This window comes from Microcebus murinus, chromosome 1 (assembly GCF_040939455.1).
Source record: "Microcebus murinus isolate Inina chromosome 1, M.murinus_Inina_mat1.0, whole genome shotgun sequence".
Lineage (NCBI taxonomy): Eukaryota > Metazoa > Chordata > Mammalia > Primates > Cheirogaleidae > Microcebus > Microcebus murinus.
In genome coordinates this window covers 11,228,649-11,256,524 of record NC_134104.1, presented here as the reverse complement: position 1 = coordinate 11,256,524, position 27,876 = coordinate 11,228,649, and the positions used below count along the sequence as shown (strand labels likewise).

Here is a 27,876-nt window from a genome sequence, read left to right as displayed (position 1 = left end):
TCAGAATGCAGAATGGAATGCACCAGACTGGCTTGAGTCCAAGCCTCAAACGTCTGCTCCAGGAGTTGTACTGAGGCTGGCAGCTCCCACTCCCCTCACCCAGGGTGTTTTTTTCTGGATTCATTCTGAAACCACAGGCTTTAGGTCCTCCAGGAAAAGGTTTTCTCTAAAAAGATTTTTGTTGAATGAAAACCACTACTCTGGGGCTAATCCTAGTAGGGGCATGAAAATCCATGGCTGAGAGCATCCAACGGCTCTCCCAGGACATCTGGGGTGTCTTTAGCTAAAAGCCAGGGAAACGGGGTCACCAACTGCTCCATTAGCCTGCTCTGGGCCAGGCCCTCCCCTCCCTGGGCCTCATGTCCAACAGCCCACCTGCACTGGCTATTGTGCAGACAGTCTGGTCCTTCCCGCAGAACGGAGCCCAGCGGCGCAGACCACCACGAGCTGCTCGCTCTGCCCTGCTCTGGGCTTTGGGGTCCAGCCCAGAACCAGAGCTCCTGTTCTCAGAAGGCTTCACCTTTCAGCCTTTTCATGTTATCTCCAACTGAGGCTAAATGCTGACATACTTGGCGTTTTTGACATGCCAAAGTGTTTACTTGTTCACTGTAAACACAGTAAAATACCTCATACTTTATTTCCGTAGCCCTGTTTGGGCATTCCTTCTTTTTTCTTTTTTCTCTTTTTTCCCCTACTATTTCAGGACTTTCAGAAAATAACAGTAGCCCACGTCTTGCTCGACTTCTGATTCCGAGATGCTCTTGTTCATCATCGCATATCGATTTTCCTTATACAGATTCTTACTTTTTCTTTAGAGATTTTGATGCGGACTCTACCTGTGAGGGATAAAAAGAAAATGACAATAAAAATATTTCAGCTTGCAGAAGGTAAGGGCCTTTTGTACCACCCTGAAACTGTCCTGCTCACAGGGTCACGGGAGACGGTGCGCGACACGTAGCACAGAGGACTCCTATTTCCTAACCAGCTGTGTGGCCTCTCTGTACCCTTGCACGTAAAATCAAAGTGATAGTATTCCCTACCTGGCAGGGTTGGGGAGAAAATTAAACATGATTCTGTGTGCATCAGACCGAACACAATCCCTGACACACAGAAGGTGTTCCGTGAATCGTTGTTGGGGTTGAATTGTGTCACACCAAAAAAGAGATACAGCAAAGTCCTGACCCATGGCCTCTGTGACTGTGACCTTCTTTAGAAATAGTGTCTTGGGAGATGTCATCAAGTTAAAATGAGGGCCCACTGGATTAGGATGGGCCCTAAATCTGATGATGGGTGCCCTTGTAAGGAAAAGGAAATTTGAGGACACAGAGAGGGAAGATGGCCATGTGACAACAGAGTCAGAAACTGGAGCGATGAAACCACAGCCAAGGAATTCGAGGGGCGCTGGCCACCAGCAGAGGCCGGAAGAGGGAGCGAAGGATTCTCCCCTAGAGTCTTTGGAAGGTGCATGGCTGTGCCAACACCTTGATCTTGGACTTCTGTCCTCCAGAAATGTGAGATGCTAAATTTCTGTTGTTTTAAGCCAGCTAGTTTGGGGTACCTTGTTATGGCAGCCCTGAGAAACTAATGCAGATTTTGGTACTAGAAAGTGGGGTGCATGTTTTTGAAGAAAAAGAGAGGAGTGGCTAGACAAGGGTCAGCCAGGAGGGCAGTGCTGACGCAAAGCCACCCAGAGGTGCGGTCTAATCCCCCTGGCAGCTGAGGACAAATTCCTCAGCCCTTCCTCTCCGGTGCGTCTCAGCGGCGTGCTACCCCATGGGACCACCAACCATCAGAGATGCAGCCAACAGAGAGTTTTTATCAACGGAGATTTAATTTAGAATTTAGTCCACAAGTATGTTTCCTGGGCACCTGCTGTATGCCAGGTACAGTGTTAGTGGTGGAGATTTAGAGGTTACTGGGTGTGGACCCTCTCCTGGAGGAACACAGATAAACAGGACCTGGTGTGGCACAGGGTCAGGCAGAGGTGGGTGGCCTGCAGGGGTCCGTCAGGATGGCCACAGGTTACACCCAAGTTAATTCTTAAAGAACATATGAAGATTGGCCGAAGGTGGCCACATTCAGGCAAGAGTATGACCCAAAGCACCAGGGCATGAGCGATGAAACCACAGGTGCAGGCCAGCAAATGAATGCATATGGTGCAGGCCAGCAAACTGAATGCAACTTGCAGTTCCCAGGCTGTTGGACAAGAGGCAGAAAACAGCCCAGGAGGCTTCAGGGAGACATAGATTGGGGCCAAGCGACAGGACGTTTTGTGTTCCATGCTATGGAGCTTGGAATTTATCCTGTAGGTGATGAGATGCTTCTCAAGGACTTAAAGCAGAGAAGAGATATAGATATTCACTTATAGCTCATCCTGGCTAAAATGCAGTCGGTGAGTTAAAATAGGACAAGATAAGAGGCAAACCGGCTAGGTGAGCTGCTGTGAGCAGCCCAGACATGAGGGGTGCAGGTGTGAATTAGGAAAGTGGAGCATGGCTGGAGGGAAGAGCTCTGAGGGGTGTTCTAGAGGCTTCTTAGCTTGGGGTCTCAGATAAGCAGGGCCTATGACAAGGGCTTACGTGTAGGCGGTTTAGGAATTGATCCCAAAGAACAGCAATGGAACTACGAGGAGTGGAAGGAGGAGGAGGAAGCACCCCTAGGCGGTGTCATTGGTCTGGTTACCCCAGTGGTTGGCTGGGGCTGGAGACCCCCGAGGAAGCCTCTAGAAGGTGCCTCAGAATTGTCTACATAGGGGAAGGAAGAGGAACTGATCAGCTCCCTCCCCCGTTGGTCAAGCTTTGCCCAAAAAATGCTACCTCCCTTGAACTTCTAGGTTCATGGCCAGCAACACCCGCAGGCCTGGATGGAAAGCAAGAGACACCCACACCTGGAGAGCAGGTTGTCATGGCAACACCCGGAGCCAAATGGGAGTCAGGACAACCTGAGACGGGGCATGAGGGGGACAGGCAAAAGAAGCTGGCAGTGGAGATGAAGTGAGAGGAGGACAGATGGTGGCTTTTGGGACCGGGGGGTCGTGCGGACAGTGGTGCCCTGTTCACACACAGGGAGCATGTGGGAAAGAAGAGAGTCCCAAAGATGTGGGCATTTCATGTGGGAAATAACTCAGCTCAGAGGACTGAGCCCCTCAGGTGAGGTCCAGAGGAGCCTCGTGACCCAAAGACAGGGCCCAAGGAGCTGGCATGCCACAGAGCAGAGGAGCTGAGGAAGGAGGATGAGAACGGGAAGAGATTCACGTCACAGAAGCCAGATGATTTAAACGCAGGCATAGCACCCGGAGCATGCCGTGAACAAGAGCAAATAAATCACCCCTGCTTCCCTCCTTCTTAGAAAAAAAAAAAAAAAAAGCACCCTGCTCCCTGTCCTAAGTTCCCAGGCTCCACTCTTGCCATCACCTTCCCTGTCACCAAGTCCTGTCGGCCCTTCCCCTACAGAGCCATTCTCAGCCACTTCTCCACTCTCACCGCCTCCCGTCTGGCCTGTCCTGCCTCAGTCTCCCCTGCCGCTCCCCATCCAATTGGGTTGTTGTAAAGAAACACTCTGAGCAGCTGCGCCCTACCCCTGCCCTGCCCTTCCCTTGTGAAGAAGCTGTCCCCACCTTTGTACCCTCCCCAGTGCTGCTGGGAACGTCCAGGTGTCTTCTCCAGTGCCCTTGAGGGTGAGTTGCTCTTGGTCGTGTACTTAGGAGCGGGGTTTCTGGGTCAAAGGCCATGTTCATTGCTTTCCTAATTCTTGATTGCTTCCTGATGCTCACCCCCAAATCCTACATCCCAAGCAAGTACAATGACCATTTCCAGGACTGCTCAGAGGCTTTGCCTGTGCTGTTCCTGCCACCTGGAATGCCTTTCCCTTTACCCTCTAGAGCCCAAACCCTGTCATCCTCTAAGCCCAGCTTAGATTAGATACCACCACTTGGTCCAGGAAGGCCTCCCTGCCTCCTCCCTACCAGGAGTCATCTCTCCTCCTCTGGAGCCTGAAGGTGTTTGATCTGTTCTTCCCTCCTGTCCTGGCGTGTCATCATGGCGTCTCTCTGCACAGCTTTACTCCTCTTGGGGGAACACAGATGGTTTCTATACCCTGATCCTGATCCCCTTCCCCACCCCCAGCATGCCCAGCAGGCTGTAGCGCTTTCTGTGCCCATCCCAAGGCCCACATTCTTCTTACACTTGCACGTCTCTGACCTGGCGAAGTGTCTTGCATTTCGTGCTGTGTCACAGTTGATTAGGCAGCTTTTTTCTTAGAGCTTCTTAAAATAACAGCATGCCTTATAGTCGATGATATTTCAGATTCCATTAAACACAGTAGAAGGTGTTCAACCAATATTTGCCAAATTGGATGAGTGTAAGTCATTTTAAGCAGGAGGGGGAATCTGGACCCACTACGTGGATTAGAACACATTTCACTGCAACTTGGGGCTTCCCTAGTCCCTCCAGCCCTTGTCTGTCTGCTTGGCGGGGGAAAGGCCTGACTGCAAACGCTTCACACATTCTGAACCACCTGGGCAGCTACTCTCTCAAGGACATTTTTCTCGCCTGCAAGACCCCTGTTGGCTCTAGCAGCAGTCTTAGTAATGAACTTTTACCTCCCTCTCTCTTTCTCACCTCCTTCTCCCTCCCTCCTGTTTCCTGGACCCCCTCCCAAGTAACATCCCTCCCTCCTTGCCCCCCCAAGCCCTTGTCTCAGGCTCCAAATTCAGGAAAACCCAACTGAGATTCTAGGATCACCATAAAAAATATCCACATGGGGGCTGTCCCTGCTCTGGACAAAGGAGGGAAGTGGCCCCAGGGTTTGTGGCCAATAAGTGGAGGGTCCAGTGGTGACCAGTGGGAGCTTTCTCTCCCCAAGGCCCCCCACCTGCCCCTACCAGTAGAGAGTACGATTTACCTAGACTTGTGACAACTGCCTTATGGCCCCATGACGAGCACTCAGGGAGGGCACCTCTCCAGGGACAGCAGGGCAGGAGGGGTGAGGGTGAAGACTCTGTTGGGGGGTCAGGGAGGTGAGGGGTTGGGAACAGATGGGGCTTCCTGGGCCCCACCTAGCATAGCACTTTCAGGCCCCCGGGGAGGGGGTGTTGAGCACTCCCAGCAGTTCACAGGCAGGGCTCACCCAGCCAGGGGTCCAGCCCAGGGACCCCGGCCCCAGAGAGGGAGGCAGAGAGGGAAAAGGGTAATCCTGGGAACAGCCATCTGTCCATCCCAATCCAGAAGCCACTGCCCATCCCCCGCCAGGGAACAGCAGCTCCCAACCCTGAGCTGGGCTTCCCACTAGCAGGTGCCAGGGACCCAAGGAGAGGAAGAGAGGGACAGAGGGTGGGAGGATGAGGGACCCCTGCCCAAGGAGGCTGCACCCACCACCCACCCGCCCCAGGCCAACCGGACCCCAGGTGATAAACTTGAAACTCTCAGAGATCGGGGTTGAGAGTGGCTGTGTGTGCATGTGTGTGTCACACGCATTTGACAGATTTTCCCTCACTTTATCTCCAAACCCAGGCAGCTGGTGGCACCTCCCACCAGTCAGGGAGCCCACGGGGACCTAGCCACCGTTGAATCCCTGTGAGTGTCTGCCCTCCTCCTCCTGCTTTTCCTCCTGTGTCCTCTCTCTCTCTCGTCCTTCCCCCACTTCTAAGCACAGAAATCATTTTAAGTGTTTCTGCTACCACGACAGAGAACTGTGTGCAGTGTTGGGGAGGAAATTGAAGGGAAACAATTCAAGCCGTTTCATTCAAGTTGCATGAACCCAGAAAGGCATCTCCTTTAGTTTGTTTTGTGATAAGCCTATAGAGACCTAATATGCATGGTAATTATATATCCTACATTAATGCATAATCAACAGTTGGAAGTTGACCAGGATCAAGGTGCTTTTTGAAACTATGGATAAGAGAAAGAAATCTCTCTGCGACATAGAGCAACCCATACACACCTCTGCCATAAAGTGTATCGAGCTATATTTATATTTGTGTTTGTATCAAAGCTGACTTGCCTGCATCTCTCCCAGTTTAGGGTGTTTTATCTCTGAATCTCCACTGCAGAGCATATTTCTGGCTCATAGTAGGAATTAGCAAATATTTGTTGAATAAATAAATCCTCTTTTCAAAATGCAGTCCCAGGTCGTAGAAACAAAAATGTAATTTATGCTTTTTTGTTGAATCAGACAAGCATGTCCCAAGGAGCAAGTCAACAGTGACAAAATAATGCTGGAATTAGCACCAGTCCACAAGCCAGGACTCAAAATAAATGGCCTTCATTCTATGCTGTTATGATTTTTAAGTCCTTCTCTTTTATCTTCTAAAATATGTATAGATAAAATAATATAAAGTCTGGATTTGTTTCAAAATACCTTAGGAAACTGGGATTATAGATGAGACAAGACTGGCTACCTATGGATAATTGTTGGATCTGGATGGTGGGGACATGAGAATTCGTAAAACTATTTTAATTTTGCAATTAAATTTCAAAAATATGCTTGAAATTTTTCATTATGAAAGGTTTTTATTACCCCTGTCCTAGGAAAAATGTAATTGAAATGAACCAGAAATTTTAGAAAAAATTAAGCTAACAACTCACAACATTAGTACCATGCCTGCTTAGGGCACGCTGCCCACCTACGGCCCCAGTGAGTCTGGTTGGAGGGACAGGATGCTCACAGAACCTATGTTCAAGGACTTTCTTGGCCGATACCTTGTTGCTCTACAAATATACATGCTAAGCTGCCAAAATGGATAGTAGAGGTGACAGTAAATTATACCACCACTTCAGTGACTTTTTCAATGGAAACTGATTAAGAAGAAAAAAAACTAGTAAACAATCCTAAAGACAATGTTTCAGTATGTGGCTTGCAGGGAAACCTTTTTCAGAAAGTGAGAAAAGACATTAACAAGAAATTTCTATCAAAGTTCCAATATTTCAAATAGTCTTACACAAAATGTGAGGCTGAGGGGGTAAGTACCCATTACTTTTCTGATGATGTTGTTTTAGCATCTTCCATGTCTGGGTTTGTAGGATGCTTTTAGTTTTAACCACTTGTTAAGGTTTTCAGTCTAAGTTTTTCCTGAGCAATTTGGAAATTTGGTTGTAAAAGCAATTTTAAGTACCTGGAAATTTAAACCTTGATTCTAACTTCAAAAGACAACTAAGTATTGAATATCTAAGTATTATTCAAATAAGTGCCATTCATCTGAGCAGTAAAGGAAGCCGGCACTCTTGGATGTTTTAATGGGCTCCCAAATGCTTCCAGAAAGATCAAGCCGCCCTGTCAGATCAGCAGTGGATTTCTAGGATTTCCAAAAGGGAGCACACTGAATGTCACCTAAGCCATCTTTAGCCAGGGATTTGAGCAAACAAAGCCATTCCACAAATGCTGGGACTGTATTTCCAAAGGCATTTTTAAATGACCTTGGAAATTCAATGCAATGAGTATAATAATTTTGGAGTGGAGGAGGCTGGAATTAAAAAAAAAAGAGTACATTAGTATTTTTATATCACTGAAACAGAAGTGATGTAAGAAGAGAGAGCTCAATTCCAAAGGATATACCTAAAATTAAAAGCAGTATTTAATTACCCCCACATTAAAAAACATAGGTACATATTCATACATTTATGTATGTGCATGTGTACATATGTGTGTATAAATATATATAAAATGGGACATTCATTTCTCATTTTCCAGGAGAAGGTGGAAAAAGCCACACAAAATAATAAGCATTCTTATTTTGCCAACTATAGTCACCATTCATTGAGTACAAACATGAATGATCATATAATCCTTATCTCTGCTCTCTCAGTCACTGGTAATGTTCCCACTTTAAGGCGATAGAAACTTATGCCTGGGAAGATACATCATGTGATCAAGGCCATACTCATCGGGACCCCCCCCATCTCTCGATTTACAGTGATCTACTTTATTGAAGGCTCATGACTATAAATAGTGGTTTCCCCAGCATTGGTTTTGGAAGAATCTAAATCTAGTTGTGAGTTTGAAAGTGTTCATCCGTGATTTCACACCGTTTTCTAAAAATAGTTTCCCCATTTCCTAAACAAGTGCTCACAATGAATGAGCTCTAGGGGAGACCTTCATGGACAAGCCAACTATTCTTTTTACCGAAAGCAGCTGAGTGTTTCCATATCTTGGCTACTGTGAACAACACAGCAGCAATCACGGGAGCACAGGTGTCTCGACAAGGTGCCGATTTCATGCCCTTTGGGTATACGCCAGAAGAGGGATTGCTGGCTCATATGGGAGTTCTCTTTTCTATTTGCAGGGAACCTTCATACTCTTTCCATAAATTGCGGTATGTACGTACACACACACACACACACACACACACACAAGAATATTATTCAGCCTTAATAAAGGGGATCCCGTAATTTGTGACAACATGAATGAACCTGAAGGACGTTATGCTAAGTGACTTAGCCAGATGCAGAAAGGAAAATACTGCCTGATTTCACTTACGTGTGAGATCTACAACAGCTGAATACATAGAAGCAGAGAGTAGATTGCCAGGGGTCTGGGGTGGGGTAAATGAGAAGTTGTTGGCCAGAGAGTACAAATTTGCAGTTCTAAGATGAATAAGATCTGGAGACCTAATATACAGCATGGTGACTATAGTTAACAGTAACGTATTGTATACTTGCAATTTGCTGAGATTAGATCGTAAGTGTTCTCACCATACACACACACACTCATGCATACACCCACACACATACACACATGCACACATGCATACACACATATACACACAAAGTAACTATACAAGGTACTGGATAGCTTGATGGTGCTAATAATGACTTCATAATATATATCAAAATATCACATGTATTAAAAAAATGAATATAACATTTTTGTTTGCCAATTATACTTCAGGTAAGCTGGAAGGGCCAAGAGCAGCTGATTACCTGCAGGGTTAAAGCCAGGGCTTTCCATGGAAAGTTCCACCACAGGCTGGAACAGACAGGGCTGTTTTGGTAGAAAGGAAAAGTGATAAACCAACCTGCAGATGACCAGGCAGGCCGGGACTTTGCAGGACTAGCAGATGGCACCAAAAAGTCACTGTAGTCTTTCTCACCTCCCCGAGTGGCTGCATGGCTCAGGACTAAACCTTGGTGGCATCTTTGACTCCTCTCTCTCTCTCTCTCTCTCTCTCTCTCTCTCTCTCTCTCTCACCTCACATCCAATCTGTTAGCAAAACCTAAACTTATAAAGATATAGAATATGACCACTTCTCACACTCCACTGCCACCACCTCCAGCAGGGCTGTGTCATGCTGTGCCTGGAGTCTCATGGTGGCCTCACCTGGTCTCCCTGACTCACGCAGTGTCCTCTTAACACAGTGGTCAAGATGGTCTCTTAAAACCCTCAGTCAGGCCAAGGCAGCTCTCTGCTTCACACCCTCCCGGGCTGCTCTGTCACACTTAGAGTCAAAGCCAAAGTCTCTCCAGTGCTCAGAGCCCCCACATCATCTGCCCCTGTCCAGACCCCACCCCTGGTCCCTGGACCTCATCTCGGACCTTCCACTCTCCCCCTGGCTGACCCCACTCCATGCTGACCGCCACCCACCCACGTTCTTCCAAACACGCAGGGCCTTTGCACTGTTTCCTGTCCCTGGAGCATCCCTGGATAACCCCAGGGCTCACTCTCTGCCTTCCCCAAGTCTTTGCTCAGATGTCACCTTCTCAATGAGATCTGCCTTCACCTCCCTATTTAAAATTGTGACCTCCTCCACCCAGCACTCCCATCTTTCTAACCCTGTGGCATTTTACCCCATAACACTTATGATATCGATTGCCTAGTTATCCTGTTTATTGTATACAGTAGGTCTCCCACAACCAGCACACACAGTAAGTAAGCACCACCAGCAGGGTAGAAATCTTTTATATTTGACTGTTCAAGGTTTATTTGGTGGTTTATTTGGCATGACATTTGGATAGTTGGTTGCATTGTTTATATGTAGATCTTCCTTTTTGCCTTATATGGCAATCTACGCTACTGATATATATACCCAGTACCACTAAAACTCCAAAAATGTTTCTGAGTGCTGCCAGATCCAGGGGAGCAGAGAAGGGATGTCTATGTGCCCTTTTATATCTGCTTCTAATAGCGATTCGTCAGAAATCTGCAAAAGTGTGGGCATGCTGATGTGGTGCGGTTAAGACAGCCAACATTTTTGGTGCTCCTCCATGGAGAGCTAGAGTTGGCTGCCCCTGACGCTGAGCGGGTCTTATGAGTTGCTTTGACCAATAGAATGTGGCAGAAGTGACTAGTGCCGGTTCCAGATCTGGACTTTGAATGGTCTCCCAGCTTCCGCTTCAGCTACTGTCCCATAGACATCTGGGCCACCAGGCGAGAGGCCGTGCAGGGAGGGACCTAGGGGATGAGTGGCCATCTTGGAGATGTCACCCCTCAATTGAGCTCCCAGCTGAATGCAGTGACACCCGGGATCCCAGCTGGCATCACGTGCAAGCAGAAAACAGCCTGGCTGAGCCCTGCCTCACCTCCTTCACCACAGAATTCAGAGGAAGAGTACATTGTTATTGTTTTAAGCCACTAAGTTTTGGGGCGGTATGTTATGCAGAAATATCTAACACATAATTGCTCTGTTGCAGCCAACAGGAAACTGAGAGAATCCACCTAGGGACTCTAGGATCCATCCCTATAGAGGACATAGACATTCCCTGCGGCCAGGCCTGTCTATCTTGGGGGTAGATGTGGAGGACAGTGTAGTCAAAGGAACCCTGGTTCTTGCTGGGGAGGCTCCTCCCCAGAGAAGACCAGGAGCTAAGTGGTCCTTAATATGAGAATATTTAGTGTCCCTCTAAAATTCATATGTTGAAATCTTCACCCCCAATGTGATAGTATTTGGAGATAGGGCCTTTGGGAGTGATTAGGCCATGAGTGGAGAGCCCTCATGCATGGGATTAGTGCCCTTATAAAAGGGACCCCATGAGCTCTCTCACCCTCTTTCGCTATGAGAAGATAAGTCTGCATCTCAGAAGAGGCTGTCACCAGATCCTCCCCTGCTGGCACCTGATCTGGGACTTCCAGCATCCAGGACTGTGAGAGATCAATTTCTGGCGCTTCTAGTCCGCCTGCTCTGTGGTGCTATTACAGCAGCCCCAAATAAGACAGCACCCGTGGCTCCCGCCTCCACCCAGTCCTTCCCCAGGGTCACACACTCAGATACTTACAGAGGCTAGGCAAGCATATGTGAACAAGTTCCAAAAGGAACCGTATTTCCCTCTTTTTTTTTTTTTTTTTTTAGACAAGCAGCCCTTTCTGGGTGTTTCATTCTCACTTTTGCTAGACATGGGAGTAAGTAAAAAAAAAAAAATGATCTCTACTATCAGACGAACAACCATGCAAGGGCACCTACAAATGGCAAGTGACATGTGGCTTCAGGCTTGGTGGCAATCGGGAGTGGAGCAGTGGTGTGCTGCCCACATCCCGACAGAACGGGGCGTCATTCGCTTGGCACATCATTCCCAGAGCGTGCATGCTGAGAGCGTTCGCAAGGTCACTCTGTGGGAATTGCCCTCAGCTGAAAATAGCCACCTTGCTCATGGTTATGCCCCTCCCCTGGGGTAGCCCGCGTCCAGTAGTGATTACTATGGCTTCCTCTTTGGGACAGGATGACTTGGAAAGGTCATCCTAGCTCCTGTGGGATGAGCAAAGCCCATGCATGGCGTGACCAGTTCACCACACTGCAATTCAGCTTCCCTATCCAGTCCTCCTTCCTTCATCCCCTTATCAGTGTTGATCTTGAGACCACCCCAAAAAAACCCTGACTGTAAATCCCCATCTCAGGGGACCCCACCTACGAGCAGGGCTGACGATGACCAGGGAGTAGGCAGCTGCTGTCTCACCCATTGTCGCATATTGTAACTGGGCTAGATCTTGCAACATTTCGTGAGAAGTTGTAAATCTAGAATTTTATGTGAAATCTTATAATATTTAAATGTCAGCTTGCTTTTTGCTTGTTCCTTTTACAATCTCTGAATTCATCTTCATGAAAAAGATCCAGTTTCTTGAACCCAGCAAAGCAAAATCTATGCATTCCCACATTCTGCCTTGTCCCTTCTAACTCTCTGATGATTGGTCAGATATGAAAAGAGATTGTAAGAGCATTGACCTTGATGTAGGCTTGTGATCTTATCTCAAGTTCATTGCCTGTTACAATGATGCCTTTGCACTACATCATGCAAGTCACAGGTTAATGATCCACTTTGCACCCATTGGAAATGACCACAGTGGGGGCCCAGGTGAGTGCCAAGATGAGATGTGAGGACATCAGCTCCTTTGTGGTGGAGATGCCCCAGTATCTCAGCCTCTCACTGTCCCACTCACTTGCCTTGTCCCCAAGTGTTGGAACAGAAAGTCACTAGCCATGTAGGTCTAGATCAGTGAAACTCCAGAGCTTTTGCTTTAGATTTTAGCTTATTTCTGAAACTGTTGATGGAACCAATGCACACAACTGTGCAAACCAGCGTAGAATTGCCCAGTCCTCCCTTACGGTTCCCCGAGTGCAGTAACTTACCGATGTTCCCAGTACTGACCGCATAGATGCTGAAAGAGACCACCATGAGAGGTGCTCTGGCTGCAGGTCTACATGCATTAACCCCTCCCTGTTTCTCATATGCCTTCGATCAAGCGGAGATTTAATCTACGTCTGCTGCCTTCAAACTCTCGATCTAAAGAGGCAACAGGACACTTAGCTGTTCCCTTCCAGGATAAAGAAATGCCTGTTGCTCTTGTACTTCCACGCAGGAAGGCAGCCTGCCGGTATTGTCCATTCATAGCCAAGGTTACGTCGTGTGAGTAGCTGGATGACGCCACACCTGTATCTCTGGCCAGTTAGCATTTGTCACTGCACTGTTGGCACTAACCGGGGACCCCCTCCTGACCACAGGGTGATCTTGAAGTGAGCAACATTCTCCTTATAGGTCACAGGAAAATAAACACTGCCAGGATGTCTATTCTTCTTATCAAACTGTGCTAGGATTTGCCTGGAATATAGTCACCACTTGACAATTATTCATGGAATGACTGAATGGATATCAGTAAAGGTAGTTTCTCAATAACATTCTGATACAATTATTGGGATGCTCAAAGTTTAAGTGTGGGCCCCTGATTTTGTCCAATAACTTTAATTTTCCCCTCAAGTACTTCCAATGTCCAACACTGTGGTTGTCCTTAAATTAAGTGACCAGGCTCCTGAAAGCACTGCAGGACCTGCCCCCAACTCACCTCTTTGGCCTCGAGTCTCTATGTTTCCTCCCTCCTCTGCCCACAGTGCTCCAGCCAAACACAATTTCCTCCACTCCTGTAAAGGGGCAGGCTTCTTCTTGCCCCAGGGCCTTTGCACATCCTGCTCTGGGTGCTGAAGCATTCTTCCACCATCCTCACTAGCCCAACTCATTCAAACTCACTCTCCAAGTTGCAGATTAGATGTCACTCCCCTGGAGCACCGTTCCCAATCCCCTAAGTCCTTTGGGTTAGATGAGCCTCCTGCAGCCCCAGCAGTTTCCTTATTTAGCCGCCATCACACTGCGTCGTAATGACCTCACTACCTGCTGTCCCTCTCACCAGGCTGTAAGCAGGACGCAAGGAAATGCGTTCACTGTGGTTCCCTCAGGGCCTGACTAATGGCAGGTGCTCATTACACTTTTGAGCTTTGGTTGGTTGAATGAATGAATGAATGAATTGGCCATGAGAGCTCTACTCTTGTGCCCTCCAGGAGGTAGAAAATGCAGGACTTGGAGATCAGACTTTGGAATCAGCCAGGCTTGGGTGAGCAGCCTGGCCCCTTCTATTATTCATAGAAGGCAATAGAAACCACTCAGGCCAGTTTTACCCTAAAAGGAACTTACATTAAAATATTAGTTAGCTCATAGAAGCTCTAGAAAAGGTAGGGAACGGGACATACCAACTTTGGTTCTAGAACATGGCCAAAACTTCTTAGACGTCTCATCAAAGGTGGAGTCTAATTGTTCCCCCTTGGATATTGGCTGGCCTTAGTGACTCTCTCTTAATGAATGAAATATGGTAGGAGAGACGCTGTGTGAAGCCAGATGATACCGCCTCCGTCTCTGCACATCTCTCTCTCCCTCCCTCTCTTTCTCCCTCTCTTCCCCCCTCTCTTGATGCTCACCCTAGGAACCTCACCGCCATGATGTGAGGAAGCCAGGAGGCCACTGGGAAAATCACGTGCAGGTGTCTGGCCATTGCCCCAGCTAAGGCCCCACCCAGGAGCCAGCATCAAGCCCTAGCCATGTAGGTAAGCAGGGTCCACATGGTCCCAGCCTTCTAGGCACCTCGCCAATGCTGAGTGAAACAGAAAGGATTAACCCTGCCAAGCTCTGTCCAAATTGCAGATTGGTAAGCAATGTTGACATTGCCATTGGTTTAAGCCCCTAAGTTTCAGTGTGGTGGCTCAGACAGTAACAGATACCCAGAACATCAGCTCTGCAGCTGCAAGCCCCACCCAAACTGCGCTGCAGGAGTGCAGCAGGGAGAGTCCCTGTGCCACCCCCGAGACCCCCATACTGCACACCACGGTGCCGGACACTGCAGTCAGCACCAGAACTTTGGCCGTGCTGTCACTGTTGTGGTTGTGGTGAGCGAGCACGAGCTCTGCTCTTGGCCAGCTGTGTGACCTTGGGCCAGCTTCCTACCCACTCTGGGCCTCGATTTCTCTTCTCTAAAGCAGAATCATCAGGGGTTCGTTGTGCACAGGGCCGTCGTGAGGGTGAGACAAATGAACAGAAATGACGAGAACAGCGCTTGCCCAGTGAGCTTGCGCTGTGCTTTTCTACATCTGCTCTGTCACTTCCCGTCTGGAATATTCTTTCCATCACAGCTGTCACGACTATGTGACCTTATCAAATGTATTTATGTGTCCCTTGTTTGCTGTCTGCCCTCCTTCCCGGTGGCTTGTAAGCTCGATGCGGGAAGGACGTTTCTGAATCTTCTGAATCACACTAGAAGAGTGTGCAGCACGAATCACGAATCACGTTCTCAGCAAATGCTCGCTGAGCAAATGAATGAGGAGGCCGACAATATCGTCACAGAACTAATAACACTAATGCAAAACAATACAGTAAGGCTTGTAGGAGGGCTACACAAAGCTACAGGGCTTCCAAGGAAAGAGAAATAAATCCGATCAGCTGAGCATTCTGGGCAAGGCTTTGGTGAAAGGCCACCAGCGCAGACGGGCCTCAGAGGGAAAAAGAAATTTCAGGAGAGGAGGTTGTGATGTGGAGCATGTGGCTGAGGGAGAATTAGTAAGAGCAAAGACCCAAGGAAGGAAGCCGGAGAGTGCTTAGGAAACCTCCAGGACGCTCTTGGACTGGTCCGCAGGGACTGGACGGGGCTGAGATCACATACACTGGCTGAGACCGTTGTTATAGCATGCGCCTCCAAGGGTAGAACATTCTGCAGGTCCCAGATGGATTCAGCGCAGGTACCTCCTGCTCATGTCCACCTGGGCCTGACTCTTCCTGTGCCATGCAAGCCAGGAAGGACCCATGCTGCCACTCCCAAAAAGGATGCTAGTGACTTTCATTCCTTCCCCTTTTTAAGAACAGCAAGCACAGAGGTTGGATTTTTTAATTCTGAATTCTGAAGATAATGTCCTACCTGCAGAGCCTGAAGGCTCCCGACCATGGCTTAGTACTGACACAAACGAGCACGTTTCCAAGAATGCCCAAGAGCACTGTGCACCCGAAGAGAGCCAAGCGGAACAAAGGGCATTGCCTTCTCAAAGGAACATGTGGAGGGCAGAGTGGGAACCTCGATCGTGTGTGTTTTATCCTGTGTCTATCGGGGAAAAAAACAAATCTGTCACCTTCTGCACACTTGCACAACAGAGGGACCCAGCACTGTCTGTGCAGAAGGTGGTGCCAGTAGCAACTTCCCTGCCCAGGAGCTGATAGTTTGCAGATAGTGGGGTAAGAAGGATGCCCTTTTCATCACACGTTTAATACAAAACAAGCAGTGAAAGTTTAAATAATTACCTGTGAATGACTGTGTATGTTTCTTTCATCTAATTAGGTAATCTGCCCAGGTGTTTAGCACCAAGGCCTCTCTGCTTTAATTGGAAAAAGTCAAGGACAGAAACTAATTAGCAGCATTAATCCAAACCAGAAGCCTAATGATATTAACCACAAGTCACCACTGCCATCAGGAACCTTTATTCTAAACCATTTTCAAAGTTGGGGAGGAGGGGTAGAAAACAAAGTGTTTTTGAGCTTTAGAATACTGACTTGCAACCACTAATTTCAGGCAACTTTGATCCATTCTCTCAAAGAAACTGAAAGAATTGTGATTAACAGAAAGGCAGTTCAGAATTATAAGTGAATAACTACTTCATTCATACCCAGTGTTTTTAGGTGAGAAATAATTAAATACTATCGTAAATTCGGTAGCGGTCAGTTCTGTTCACACATTCTGCCTCACCCCTCTCCTCCAGTTTATAAGAGTTTATAAGTGTTGATCCACATGGACCTGCAACTTGCAAAGGTCAAATAGATTTTTATGACCTCAGAACTCTTCTCAAATTTCCCTTTGATTCATTTCAGTTTTGATTTCAAAGTGAGAGAAACATAACCAAATTACACGAGGAAAAGTCCACAGTCCCACGGTTAAATGGAGTAGTGTGCTTATAAAACCAATAGGCTGTTTTTAGGATGGGCCTTTTCTGCTCGCATCTTTGGCCGTTTTCCAAAATTTGTCATTTCTAGCAGCATCGATGTAGGAGAACTGGTGGTTTGAAAACACAAGTAGAAACAGAGCACACGGTTTCGATTTGTGTTGTTATTAGTTAACATAAAATGGCATTGGAGTAATTTTAGATTCCTAGCAACCTGACATTTTAAGTGATTAATTAGACAAAAGTGACATTGGATGAAAAGCCCAATTTAGGAACCGGGCTGGAGACAAAAGAGGCCCCACTCCAAGGATTAGGAAACTCAAACACACATCAATCCTAATTTATTGTCACTAAGTGTATTTTCTTGTCCCTTCTCTGCCCGATGCCTTGAGTTTTGTTAGTGTCGCTAGCTGGATCCCCCAAGGTTAATGTCAACTAACTTAAACTTGGGCCCCAACAGGAAAAGGAACTTGAACTGTCGTTTTCAGTTTCGATTCTCCCCTGATTTTCTGTTCCTCATTCACCCACTTCACCACCTCCCAATCTCCACCCCCTCACCCCCCAAAATGAACAAAAATTAAAAAAAAAGAAAAACGGACTTTCTAAACAATAAAAATCTAAGGATTTGCATAATTCGGTATCTGCCTTTCAGAAATTTTTTAAAAAGGAAAAAAAAAAAAAAAGGTTTCACTCTCTAGAATGTAAACTGACTCTGCCTCGTGAGAACATACCTGTGTCCCAAACATTGGCCCTCGAGAGTTTGTGGCTTAGAAACCAAACCCAAGAGTGTAAATAAAACCTGTGTATAAAGTAATGCTTTCGGCAGCTGCTTTGGGAGGTTCTCTCGGTTTGTTTATTTTTTCATCCTTTCTTTGTTTGACACACGCTGGGTTTTTCCTAGCTAGCTACCAAACATTGCTCACATTTAAGGGTTAAAATAATGGGGTCATTATTGGACTATTCCCGAGGAACAGCAAAAGGGCCCCATAGCAGACTAGCTGCAGCTGTTAGGTAGCCCAATTGCCATCCACAAGGGAATTTGCTTATTTCTATATCACAATCTCCCACCTTGATAAAAAAGAAAAAAAACACACCCATTTCATTTGGACTGTGTACTAAGAATAATTGCCACCAATATTGATTGGCCCTCGGGGACGCGGCTGAATTTAAAAATTGCAAACTGTGAAATCCCAGCTGATGTATCCTCACTGAGATTGCTGCTTATTTGTGACATGTTCCTATGTTTAAACTTATCTGTGAAAACTGTGAAATTAATATCCTCATGTTGAGTACAATATGGTAACACACCCTGCTGAAACACACAGCTATTTTTGTTCTGATTTTAATGCTGGCTCCTGTCTGTGCCCGTTGCAAATCTTTCTGATAATGAAGCATAAGGACGTTTGTTATTTATTTTCAGAAGTTGTGAAAATGTGTGAGTTTTCTTTTTTAACCTTCTTTTTCTGCATAATTAGTTTTAACTGGCTTTTAACCTGGCAGACTTGCACAGTGGCCTCTGGCTCGGGTGTGAAATCATTGCAGTTGTCTCCTCGGTTTTCTGCTTAGCCGTGCGTGCCTCCGACACAGAAGGTTTGAAGCCCCTTCCTGACAAGTGCTTTCCCCTGCTGAAACCAGAGAGGAAAACGTGCGAGAGTCTTAACTACCAAATCCCCATTGATCAAGTTGCAAAATTCAAATATGAGAATGGAAATTTCCAATGTTTCTGAAATTGACCGCAGCTAAAAAAGAATATGTAATCCTCTACATGTATTCTTCAATCATACAGAAATGTGCTTTTAACTCCCACAAAAAATATATATATGACTCTGATGATGAGAATTTCAGGGAGGCATGGGCTATTAGTCTGGCATAAATACAATAACAGCAGTGGAGAACGATGTCACTCTGCTTTCTAATTTGTCCAGCAATTCTTTGTTTTGTATGTTATCATCAGAGTCATTGCCAAATCTCATCTTCCTTCCTCTCTCTTCTGGTTTCCTTCCTTGCTTGTATTATAAACAAATTAAATGACAGTTTAAAAGAACCAAGGCAAAATCATTTAAAAAAAAATAAGTAAATACACATACATAAAAGGACTAGGAAAATGTACAATAAAATTCACCTATATTCCATGCCTGGTATGGTTACCTGTGTTTTTCTTCATTTTCTTTTCTTTTATTTGCTTTCTTTTTTTTTTTTTTTTTTTTACTAATCTCTATGTCCTAAATTTCCTTCGATGTATATGGATGATTTTGGTAATAGGAAAACAATTATACAAAAAAAATACAACAGCTATAAATAAGTAGCATGACTTACTTCATGTGCAAATTATATATAATTTTACTTCTGATATTTTAATGTGAAAACTATATAAATAAAAAATTAATATCACCATTAGGATTTACCTAAGTTTTATATTTAAAGAATTCACTTTTATGTTAAATTTTTTCAGGTTCATTCTGCTAAATCCCAGTGAGTAATTACAACGCAACAGTTCTTTCTTTTTTAAATTTATTTATTGATTGGTTTTGTTGGCTCCATTTGCACTTTGGCAGTAGCTTTCCTTACTTTTCACTTTGATGAGCATTTAATTTATTATTATTATTATTATCGGCGGTTTCCAACACAGGACACCAGTTTTGCAAATCCAAATCATAGCTGATGAGTAGGAAAGCCCAGAGAATGTGAAAAATAACAAGCACAACACATACACACACTACAATTTATTTTATGATCCCAAATTTCAAAAACAGTTTTTAAAATTGCAGTCCAGCTAGTTCAACAAAATATGCTTCTACTGGACAGCAGAAAATGAGTCTAAAGTCTTCTTTTATACCTCGATAAAGCCACAAATGAACTTAAGCAGCAACTATTTCTTTTTACTGAAAATAGAACATAGGAAACAAAGACAAAGTGTATTCCTAGATGCTTGGGCAAAACAGCTCCAAGGATACTTTGGAATAATGTATTTAAAACCGTTTTGTCTGGAAACCTAATGTACAGCGTGGAGGCTATAGTTAATGTTAATGACAATGCACTGTATACTTGAAATTTGCTGAGAGTAGATCTGATGTATTTTCACTGGGGCCGAGGTAGCCACAGGAGGTGATGGCTATGTTAATTAGCTTGAGTGTGATAATCATTTCACGATGTATGGCTGTATCAAATCACGGTCTATGCTTTAAATACATACAATTTTTACTTGTCATAACCTCAAGAAAGCTGAGAAGAAACTAATAAAAAAAAATTTAGCATGCAAAATATAAAAAATGAAACAGTTTTGAAGCTGAGTTCACAGTGTTAATTTTCACTTATACAAAATATTTCTGCAAAAGGCACCCTATTGTTTGGCCCACTGTAGCCCCACCCTAGAAGCCTGTCACGCTTTCAGTCCAGGACCCACAAACTCATTGCAACAGGCCAGCTGTCTCTGCGGCCAAAGGGTGGAGAGGGGGTGGGGGTCTCAAGTCATCAAAGGGGACTCTCTCCCCTAAAGCCAGCTGTAACCTCCCACTGGCAGTCTTCTTATTATTATGAAACCCATCTAAAGTTTGCTTTCTTGAGCATCGCTGATTTTTTTTTAGCTTGTGATCACAAGCGTTTGGAAGTACAAGAGAAGGTGACAAACCAACCCACCAGGCTATCTTGACTAAGTCTGGCACTTTGTTTACAGCAATCGCTCCCCTAATTAGAAATCTTTACTTTCAAGCTTGGGCATTGCAACAGGTAACACCTCGCTGTTGTTATTTCAATAGCCACATTCTCACCACTGGGCATGGGTTTTAAAATTAATAAAAGGGAGAAGGAGGAGGATTTCCCCTTATTTAAATGTGGAAGGTTGACGGCTTGACTCTGAGCATAGACACACAGATGTCACGCCACAGACTCTACGGGGAAGAGGCGGGGGGGGGGGGGGGGGGGGCGGGGGGCCCACATTCCACATCAACACTGCATTTGGAAAACTGCAAACGGGATTGTGTGGAGGTTGCCTGCAAAAACAAGTCGTGACTTTCTCCCAAACACATTAGACAGACAAAGGAACAATTCACTTTTTTCCCCAGTGGGTGATGTGCAATCCATTCACAATGCAATGCATTCCTGGAGGTATTCTAAGATGTGTTTTATTTACCAGGAAAGACTTCTTAGGACTATTTAGTTTAGGAAATGCTAATCTGACTAGAGAAGACAGGTGCAGGGGAACCAAATCCAGGTGTCACCTGTGGAGTTAACACAAGGCCACAGACTGCCACTTGCCTCCCAGGTGCCCCTGCCTAGGAACGAGATGAAGGTTGACCCAGAAGGGAAACAGTGATCCTGCTAAGAAGGCCACTTCCCTCAGCCACGGCCTGGTCCAGAGGCCATTGGGTCACACAAAGGGTCACCAAAAAAATACAAGACACTTAGTTAAATTTTAATTTCGGATAAATAATGAATCCTTTTTTGGTATAAATATGTCCCTAACATTGCATGAGACACACTAAAAAAAATTATACTGTAATTTGGTATATGTGCTATGTACTAGTGTATGCACTAAATTATATGTAAGTATATTATAATATTAAAAGTTAGTATATCATAGCCCAAACTCATTCATTGTTGATCTAAAATTCAGATTCAACTAGGCAACCTGTGTTTTTGTTTGCTAAATGTGGCAACCCTGGCACACAGTGACCCGCTAGTGACTTCGGAGGGTGGGCGGGGATGTCCCTGAGCCCCACACCCCTGCCCCACCCCACCTCTCCTCCTTCCTCCCCTTCTCTGCTCAGAGCCCCTCAGGGGAGAGGCCTTTGATGATGATGACCATCCCATGCACCGCTGCGCCTTCCCCACACTCCCGGCCCCCTTAGCCTGCCTGATTTTCCTGCATCGCTCCCCACTATAGGCATACCGCGTACTTTAAGTAAAAGACTTTCATCTTTTTTCTCAGCCCTTAGTATAATGCCTGCCAAACATCGGGCCTTAGTAAGCGTTAATATCTGTGCAACTGCATGAACGGGAAAGAATAAAACACTGAAATGCAAATCCTGAACTAAGGGAAACGTTTCTGGTCGTTCCAGCTAGCCCAGTAGATCTGCGTGTTCCAGCCAGCGCAAGGCTGGCCTGGGGAACCCCAACAAATCAGATCGCGGTTGGGGAGGTCCGAGGTGGGGCCTGGGACCCTGCGTCCCTAACATGTTCCTAGGCCATGTTGATGTAGCAAAAGAGTCACAGAACAGAACCCGGATAGAGGTGAACAGAGAGAGCAGGTCACAGCCGGAAAAGTCTGCAGCTCTGTCACATCGCAGGACAGTGCAATGAAAAAAGTCACAGGATAAGCAATATTGTTTAGAGAACAAAAGTTCTATCTTCCTGCATCCTGAATAGACCTCTATTTCAGAAACTATCAATTCTCATGAGTCTCCCTTAGCTCTGAGAGAAAGAAAGAAAGAAAAAAAAAAAAAAACAAATATAAGGATAATAAAAACCACCCTGCCAAGGTGACCAGGGGAAAGAGCACTGCTGTCCCTGAGATGGTGGCTGCCACTGGATTTGATCAGGATCCCAAGAAAAATTTTAACTCGTGCCTAGGGCAGAGCTACAAGCCCCGCCTTTTTTGGTGACCTTGAATTCTCTAAGACGGCTCCAACCCTCGCTGACCACATCGTGACAATTCCCACCTTGAGAGAGTAGGAAACACTCTCTCATGTTCCCAAATACTCATCCTACCCAGACAGCAAATAAAAGCTTACTTTCAAAAAAACAATTTGTTCTCAGAGCAGAAACCTTCTGAAAGATGAATTCAGGTTCTGTATTCACCATTCAGACATCTATGGGATGTACTTACCACATCCACTCACGACACACTCTACTCTCTATGAATTAAAAAGCCGTTAAAAATAGCTACCATGGAGGTATTTTCATCACCTGGCTGCTACCCACATGCGCCTTTTAAAAACCCACGTGTTGTCTCCATGGTGATCATTTAAATAGAAATAATGCTTACCTAACATGTCCAAAGAAGTCAGTATAGAATTGGATTCCATCCATACCAATTATTTTTCTTCTTTCAGATGATTGGAAAGGGAAAGTAAATTATCCATTAAATCCCAGAGATGTATAAAGATGCTTTGTGTAATAAAAGCCAAAACCAACTTGAATCAGGCCTGTGATTAGAAAACAAACAGACATTTGAAATTCAGTGATAACTTGATTCCTTTAAAACATCACCAGTTTAGGTATCAGTGATTCATCCCATTTTTTAAAGAGTATTAACTGCTCCGTGCCATTTATAATAATACCAGGAAACGCTTAGTGTAGTGAAAATTGCAAAAATGTATGCTCTGGAAGGCTCACACATCTCTAGCCTTGCCTCTGTTGTGAACCTCTGGTGTGACTTCTGTGAGTTTTGTTTCTCTGGTCTGTTTCCGTACCTGGAAAGTGAGGAAACAGATAGAGATTACCTCGCAGATTTCTTCTCCAACGCTGATTCTCTATCATTTCACACACACTTTAAAACAGGACGTCAGCAGCCCGAAGTCTCTTTTCCTTGAGAAACAGCGCCACCTTCAGGTCATGATGGCCATAACACAGCGATCAGTGGAGGTGCTTCTCCAAGAGACAGGAGCGATTTGCCTTGAGCCACAGAAACCCTCCCCCGTGTCCTCTGGGAGGCGGTCACACACTTGTGAGTCTGCCAGCTGGGTTAAGATCAATGTGTGTGGACATGGAGCCAAGCTGAGCTAACTGGCCCACAGGGGACAGATGCATGACCTTGGCCTAATTATCACAACCCCTAGCTAACAGAGTTCACCCACAGAATAATTCCTTGTGAAACTATCTAAAGAAGAAAAAGAAACAAGGAATACACTGGATGACCTGAAGCCTATAAAACAATGTTAACGGACACACCTCTACTTTAGGCAATCCCACTTAAGACACTTTCCACCTGTTCTCATTTTACCACTATATCTACTTGGATACACTTTTATCAAGCAGACTGTTAAGCAAATGTCCATTTCGTCACCCAGCAAATATTTACTGAGCAACCTCTTAATGCCAGCTCAGTGCTAAGGGCTCTCACAAAATAACATTTGTTGGATTTTCACAACAGCCCTTGTAAGGTAGGAGTTAATATCCTCATATTGCAACGCAAGGGAATGGTGTTGAAAATTTCACCAACACAAGGCAACTGAGAATCTGAGGGGCCCAGACATAGCGGAGCTGGCAAGAAGCTTGAATGTACAAACACAGACATTCACACAGCCCTCCTTGGAGAACAGGACAGTAACTGCCCCTCCACAAGATCTTATCTCTCAGCACAGTGTGGATCTACCAATTGCAATCGGCAGTGTGGAGGCAAAGGCAGTTTGAGAATTTAGTTTATTTCCTTGATGTGTGATCTGTACTCAGAAAAAGGCCCTATCTTTGCCAGCCATCCTCAGCAACAGCTCCCTAAGCCACTGATACAGTAATTTGTTACTAAGTGTCTAAATGCTGATCCTTCTTAGAAATAGAGCAGAGAATATTTAAGATTATCCCTTTGGTCACATCTTACCACTCACTAAATTCCATAATAGCCTTTCTTGGTTGAGAAAGGGCAGAGCAGCTGCTAGCCCAAGGGAATGCCTTGCATCTGGAAACATGTTTCCTGTGCACCATAGAGGAGCGAGCTGGGGAGCATTGGGAGGGCCCAGGGCTGCGTATCCCTCTTTCCTGAACCTACATATGCTTAGATGACTCTGGTTGGTGAGATACTGTAAGATACGAATGTAAGATCCTGGGCTATTAGGCTAATGGCATCTTCTAGCTTCTGTTTATTGCTTGCTTGCTGACCGCAGCTAATCGCAGGGCATTATGGGTGCATTATGGGTTGGAATAAGATGCAGAGGAAAAGCACTGAGAAGGGAGCCTCTCGCCTAGGACCCGGAATAGGTTAGAACCAATCAGGGGCAGGGTGAAATAAGAGGCTGGGAAAGATGGCAGGTAGGGGGCTCACCAATCACTGTAGAGGGCAGATGCATGATCGGCACGTGAACGCCAATCACTGTAGAGGGCAGATTCATGATCAGCGCGTAAACGCCAATCACTGTAGAGGGCAGATGCATGATCAGCGCATGAACGCCAATCACTGTAGAGGGCAGATGCATGGTCAGCGCATGAACGCCAATCACTGTAGAGGGCAGATGCATGATCAGCGCATGAACGCCAATCACTGTAGAGGGCAGATGCATGATCAGCGCATGAACGCCAATCACTGTAGAGGGCAGATGCATGATCAGCGCATGAACGCCAATCACTGTAGAGGGCAGATGCATGATCAGCGTGTGAACAGCTTGTGCGCGTTAAGTATAAAAAGCTCACTCCCACACTGTGCGGGGTCCCTGCCCGAACAAGAGGCCACGGCGCTGGCGCTCTTAGGCTTGGATCCTAGCCTAAGCTAGACAATAAAACTCCTTTTGATAATTACAGCCTCAGTGACTCTGTCTCTCTGTCCTGTGGTCCTGCAGATTCCGGCTCAAACAATACAGTTTTCCATTCTTTGCATCCTTCACTGTCCTTTAGAAAATACAGGCACATAAATATAAAATTACTAAATATTTGCTGGTATCTTGCAAAAGAATATATAGTCTATATACAGACAACAGGAATTATGTAAACTGGTGTGATCAGACATATTTGATGGATCAGCTGAGTTATTCTAGGGCAGAGGCCAAGGAAGGAACCTGGTTGAGAGGGGGGTGGGAAGTTTCTGGGGACCTTTAGATTATGGACGGAAGTAGGAAAAGACCTAGATGGGGCAACACACCAGAGTTGGGTTGACCCTTTGGGGAAGGGGAAGTAAAGGTATGAAATCTGAACCACAAGGCAGGTGCCAGAGAAAGGAAAATCACATATTGTGTAAGCAAGAAATTTCTCAATTTTAAGCATTGAGGTGAGATTATGTTATTCAAGATCGAATTATCACTAAATCACAGCTAATTAGAAGTTGGAAAAGAAAACTTGGCAGTTGTAATCCAGTTTTTTACCAGAACTGGTATTGCTGGTTCTGTGGTATCTCAGAAGCTAAGATTGAGGCGGGGAAGGGAAGGAGCCAGCCTTGTCACACCAAAAAGGCAACTACTAAGGGTAAATTGGAGCAGAAAAGTAGAACCATCCACACACATGTTCCTGAAAGAGTGTTGTGCATCTAGCCCTAACAGCTGCAGCAGTGGCTGAGCTAATCCTAATTGGAACCTGGTAAGACCCGTCTCAAGCTCCAATAATGATGATGGTAGATTAGCAATCTATTGTCATGTGTCAATATCATCCACGTTTCTATCCTGCTGGCCTCCCCTTTTCCTTCTTTCTACTCCACCCTCAATTAACCATGCCTCCTTTTTTACAATTTCTAATCTGCAGGAGTCTAGGACAACAGAGAATCAAAACATAGTTATCATTGTGTGCAGAATAAGAGTCAATAAGCTGGAACAGAGTACTGAGGGTTGCTTCTGCAATGTCAAGAACATGATCCTCAGTGCATTGTTTTCTGAAGCTGCTGTCTTTTGTTCTTGGTGGCATCTGGGGGGCTGGTGTTGCTCCAGGGAGGTGGGATGTTAGAGATTAAGAGTATGCATCACCTTTGGTGGTGACAGACAACACACATGGAATTGAGTGCCCAATGGCGTTACAATGAGGGCTGGATTCAGGCAGAATAGAGAGGTGCTTACATAGGGAGGTCCCCATGTTTTTGAAAGCATGTTCATTCAACTACACATTTCATTGCGCATCTACTATGTGCCACACACTGGGCACAGAGTGGTAATCGTGACAAACCAAGGTCTTGAGTGATACTAACAAATTGTAAGCAGAGGAGGCATTTGGTTGGATCCAGAGGAGACAAGAGTTTATGCTGGGAGATAAGTGACCTCTTCTTAAGGGACAGAGTCGACTAATCTGCCAGGGATGGATGCAGAGTAGTTTTACCGGAATGGAGCCACTAGTATAGGTGATCAAACGGGTAAAGATGAAGACAGCTACCTACCAAGAGTGACCAGTAACTGGGAGAGAGGCTTTAGCTCCTGGGCATACTTTCAGTTCCTCAAATGGACCAGGCTGCAGGACTTAATGCTGCTTCATACCCCCCCCCCCCCGTTCCTCCTTCAAGTTCTACCTTAGAGGTGACTGTCACGAGGAAGCCTTCCAACTCCTTCACCTGGAAGTTGCTGAGCTTTCCCCTCTCCGGTTGCCTTGTCACCAGTACACCTCTGTCATTACACTATCACACTTGCAAACATTTGTGAAATTGTCCTTTGTTCCCCATGAGTGTCTGAGCTACCAGAAAGCAGGTCCCTCAAGTCCGCTGCTGTTAGCCCTGCAAGTGGCGTGTGCATGGCACGCGCTCAGCAAGTGCTTCCTGAATAGCGCGAACGATGGGACGAACGAAGGGCTCAAGTTAGAAGGAACTGAAAGCTGCCTCGTCCTTCTAAAGACGATGTGTTCAGACCACACTCTTTCCCCTCCACGCAGCCTGGACGTGCCAGGACGTCCCTAATTCCATAGCTGGGTTCCTATTATCAGATCGACGCCTGGAGGCTGAGGCTGGACAGGGTAGTCTGTCCTCTGCCTTCACCCTGACTTTTCCCATTTGTGTCCGGAAGAGGCATGCTCTGTGCACCTTACAAAAACGTGCCGTCATCCTCCCCAGACTGTACCATAGAAGAAACATCCTCGTTTAGTAAAGGCGATCCCATTAGAACACGGAGCTGCCCATGCTTCCATTTCATGGTGTCCCGTCGCCAGTTACTCATTCAAAAACATTTTATGGACACCGACTACACGCCAAGCACTATTCTAGGGATTTTCCCATTCTCATGAGAGCTTTTTGGAACACAAATTGCTCAGACGGTCCACCGTTTCATAGCAGTAACACGAGGCTGAAAGTGGTGCCACGTTTAGCATTCTAACCGAAACGCACTAACCTTGGTCTCCAGAATTATCTTGCAACCTCGGCAGCACGACTTGTCTGCCAGGAGGAGAGTGAGGATAAGAGCACCGATCCGACTAACGAGGAGTAGGTGTTGAATTAGCCATAAACCACAGCAGGACAGCAGTTTCCTGCTGAGAAGGCATATTTGCTTGAGCGCTATTTCTAGGAGCAACAGGCTAAGCTGAAGATTTGCAGTTTTATAAGAACGTATCAAGAGACTATTTTTACGTGATCACAAACCGGTCCCCAACCTTATGGCTGTATCTTC

The 27,876-nt window shown here is 45.8% G+C and overlaps 1 long non-coding RNA gene across 1 annotated transcript; it reads right to left on the bottom strand.

Moving 5' to 3' along the window:
• Positions 1 to 719: 719 nt before the first annotated feature.
• On the bottom strand, positions 720 to 27,876 carry LOC142871466 (uncharacterized). Its single transcript, XR_012919724.1, has 3 exons — positions 27,601 to 27,876; positions 22,647 to 22,806; positions 720 to 836 (listed from the first exon to the last, which is right to left on the bottom strand). It is a non-coding gene; the product is annotated as an uncharacterized LOC142871466 (long non-coding RNA).